The sequence below is a fragment of the Gadus macrocephalus genome, chromosome 7 (assembly GCF_031168955.1).
Source record: "Gadus macrocephalus chromosome 7, ASM3116895v1".
NCBI lineage: Eukaryota > Metazoa > Chordata > Actinopteri > Gadiformes > Gadidae > Gadus > Gadus macrocephalus.
The window spans coordinates 15,461,845-15,466,404 of NC_082388.1; positions in this window are offsets into that span (position 1 = coordinate 15,461,845).

Consider the following 4,560-nt stretch of genomic DNA (forward strand, 5'->3'; position numbering starts at 1 on the left):
AGGATCTGATCACAGAGGGGACCATGAGAGTCATTTAATAGGCAAACACAGGCAGGCATGTGATTCGTCTCGCAGACAACAGTCAACACAAAATGTCCAACGTTGATAGCAGCCAACTCAAAACAACGGATCTGAGAACGCCAAACTTTTCTTTAATCACAAATCAAAAATAAGTTCACCTCTTCCTGAGACGCCATGCCTTGCAAAATCACACTCCCTTCTTTTCCTCTCCTGTTGTAAGACATGTGCGTGTGTTTTAATAGTGATTAAAAGCTTTAAGCTGTCACATGCTGACAGCCCTCTAAATGGCACTCTGGATATTTAACAATTGGCTTGCTCACGTAGAGACCCGCTCAAGATAACCACACTTACTTTATATTTGAGCGGGGAATAAAAACCATCGGATAGAAGCCATTCTGAACGTCTAGAAAGGCCTGAGATGGGGACGCCTTTAATTGAAGAAAATCTAAAAAGACAGTGTCATTGTTTTTTTCTTATATATGGCTCGGGTCCAACGTGGTTCTGCCGCCTCAACAGCTTTCTCCATATCTCTCCATCTTCGTGGCATAGCTCTGGGGACTGGCGGTGTTCCCAGGGACAGCCCTGTATCTAAAGGAATGAATGAAGGCGGGCGTTGGAAGGGCCTGTGATTGTACGGCGCGCTGGAAACGAGGCCCCGGCGCGGCGTTATGGATGGACTCCACGGACCCCGTGGGAGAGAGACGCACTGTGAATAATCTCTTCACATTACGGTGATTGCTGTCCTCTGGCGGCTCGTCTGCCGTACGGGAAAAACGTTCCCCTGTGAGTAATGGCCGACCGAGGCGTGCGCGCCTAGGTCCGAGGGCGGCGGGGAGTGTGTACGGGCTGACAGATGGGCGTCGGGGGCGCGGCGCTGCGCCGAGGGGTTGATGAGGCGACTCAACGGAGGGCTTGTCCCGTGATCCATCTCCGTCCTCGCTCCCCGGACACCTCTGTGCACGCGCCTCAGCTAAAATAGACGTGGCCCTGGCAAGTACACATGCGCACATGCTCGAGAGTATTGGGGTGGAGACGCACAAAAGCATGCATGCACACATATACACACACACACACACACACACACGCACACACGCACACACCCCTTGCTGTATTTCTCCTGTTACGCCTTCAATTGTTACATAGGCTGCTTTAAGGGCTTTCTGCCAGCTTGTATCAGTATAAGGATGGTGCAGGTATAGAAGTGGTGGTGGTATTATCATATTATAGTGTAGTCACTCTCCGTACAATCTACACGTGTTCAATTTAATATGCAGCCGAGAGCTTCCTCTCGATGTTATCAACGATCTTACCAGCCGAAAAAAGTTAATACGGTTTAAATTTATAATTGCTCCATGGCTTAAAGTATTAGTGGAAAGTAAACCAAGGTCAATTAATTTCCGACTACAAAATTAACTCCACAGCTATGTAACAGAGGTTTTAGCCACGCTGACAGGTATATGCATGGACCAGACCTGAAACATCTACACAGCTGAGAGGTTATTCTACAGCACACTTTAAACATCTACAAACCATCTCCTGCTGGTGGAAAATGTATTCACGTCATGTATTTCATTGAAAGCTTGAATCTGTTAAACAGTACAAAGTTACAGTCCTCGTTTAAACATTCTCATCCTACAGAAGTTATTGAGATATACATTTAGAGAAGTATCAACATGTAGATAGCCTATTGCTTGTGTGTGTTTACTACAGTGAACTGTGCATGTACAAAGTGTCCATCTGTCCACAGTTCTGCCGTCCTTTTCCTCTCTAAAGTATCTCATGATGAGGCTCTACAGACTGAAACAACTATTCCAAGTGGGTTGCACTATAAAAAATACTATTGTATAAACAATATAGGTATAATATAAATCATGTGCAGTGTACAGAGTACATTTACTCTTTAATGTAATGAGCATGGCATAAATTACCCCTAAAAATAAAAGTGCATCAGTGATTGTAGTGCAAGTGTGCTCTGCTGCTTTAATCTACGTGCCCCAACGCCTGGGTCACCTCCCACAGGGGACACACTTGGGTACAGAGTCCTCTCTAACTTCCTGTTTGAAATGAAAACTGTTAGCAGTTAGCCGCGGCCGTGAAGTCGTTTCAGTGCCGCTTGAAACGCCGTCATTTGCAGTTGTGACTCATCCGAGACACCCACTGCTACCACACATCCACCGATAACCAGAGCCACCCAGCCTCACAGCTCTCAGAGGAGCAGTGTGTGTGTGTGTGTGTGTGTGTGTGTGGGTGTGTGTGTGTGTGTGTGTGTGTGTGTGTGTGTGTGTGTGTGTGTGTGTGAGCGCATATGTGCAGGCAAGCGTGCGTGTATGTGTGTGCGCCTGTGTGTGTGTGCGTGTGGTGCATTCTGTGTACTCGGTGTATGTGGGTGCGCGCGTGTGTGTGCGTTTTATCCAGCCACAGAGCGATATATGTTTCAGAGTTGCAGGGGTAAAGATACAGACGTAAGCATTTCTCAATGGCTCACATTGAATTGGTGTTGTTTTTAAAAACAAGAACAAGGACATGCACCCCTCTTCACCCTGGAGAATATGGACACAGAGAGCTCTGGTCTGGGGCGCCGGAGAGTGAAGCGACCGGGGTACTCAACCCCCAGCCAAAAGCTACTGGGTTCGATCCCCAGCCAACCCCGGGCGTCCTAGACCAAGATGCCCTCACCTCCCCACACCTGCTCCTTTAAAGACATCCTTCAAAATGCAATGTACGTCACTTTGGATTAAAGTTTCCGCGAGACTTTCCCCTGCCTTCAGATCCATACCGTGGGTCTCCTCATGCGGTACGGAGGGGTGCTCCCGGGGCCAGATGCCTGGCGCAGCGTGTTGCTGAGTTGGGCATAAAGAGAGAAATAGAAGTGCAGTTGGTGATGCGTTCCCCAAACGCTGGCCGCTGGCTCGATGACACCACGGCGTGCTATAGGAGGGTTGGACGGGTTACCGCGCACAACGGAAACATGAATCCATTCACCGCCACTTCACTTACCTCCGCACTCCACCCGAAATAAAATACTGCACCGCATTATTGCTAGTGTTGAACGGGATGGGTGGAAGTTGGTATTAATCTCTCCGCTTCTGAAGTTCGATGAATAATACTGAACTGCAATGGTTGGAAAGGTTGTTCATAATAAATTGCAGTTTGTGTACTGAATGGGAATAGATTTGCAGTGTGTTTGTGTTTGTTTGTGTGTGTGTGTGTGTGTGTGTGTGTGTGTGTGTGTGTGTGTGTGTGTGTGTGTGTGTGTGTGTGTGTGTGTGTGTGTGTGTGTGTGTGTGTGTGTGTGTGTGTGTGTGTTTATTTGTATGTGTGTGTGTGTGTGTGTATGTGTGTTTATTTGTACGTGTGTGGGTGTGTGTGTGGGTGTTTGTGTGTGTGTGTGTGTGTGTGTGTGTGTGTGTGTGCTTGTGTGTGTGTGTGTGTGTGTGTGTGTGTGTGTGTGTGTGTCTGTGTGTGTGATTGAAATGTGCTCCGACCCTTCACAATTGTACCCTTCAGTTCGAATTTGCTCACTCAAAGTTCCTAACCTTTAAAATGCGATGCAGTAAGGTTGCGGTCTTAAAGATTGCTCAACCTTGCTAACACAATGCATGTACCTATTTTAAAATGAACATCCAGGAACATGGGACGGAAAGACAGATACAACTCAAGCAGTTCCGTGATTGGGCAGGAGGGGCAGGCGCCCTAGGGCTGGCAGTCTGTCCTTGCTCCCGCAGATCTGTACATAATTAATTTCTCCCCTGTTTTATTCTAATAAACTTTCACCTTTCTACAAAGGCATAAGATCTCTTTGCCATAGAAGGCTATCTGCCTATGCCGTTTTGTACTTTATAACTGAGACCACTGCGTTTGACGTTGCTGGGCCCCTGAACAACCTCGCTTGAATATGCGTGACTTTAATTGGGAATTTTCGTGTCGCTTATGCAGTGTGTTGTGTGTTTCGACTCCTTGTAAGACCCCGGGGTAGTGTTTCATTTATAGCGTTGCCGTTGTGCACCGCATACGAGTGAGTGAGCGTGTGATAGAGAGAGAGCAAGAGAGAGAGAGAGATATACAAACGCCCTGCGGGTTTCACCGCGTAGACCGCAATGTCTACTGCACCTTACCTGGCTCTACGCACCGCTGTGTATTGTTTACTCTTTGAACGTCTAGTCTATGCTTTGGGTGTTGTGATCGCTGCACATGTTTGACGTAAGAAACGTTTAGTGTAGTGAGCAGAACCTGAAAACAGTTTTGGCCGCGATGAGTTTAGTTTCCATTCGCTGTCCGTCTGAAGTAGTGCTGAACCGTTCATGGTGGATCAGTGGAGCAAAGGCAACGTGCGCTGTTGCAACCTTTTTGTGTCTTCAGAACTTTAAAGGTGCTCCTCAAAAAAAAAAAACTTCGACAGGTTTGTGTGGCTATACTGTATATGGATATATATATATATATATATATATATATATATATATTATACCTGCATAAAATTTACCTGTATGTGTGTATATATATATAGATAGGCCTATATATAATATTTATATGTATTAAAAA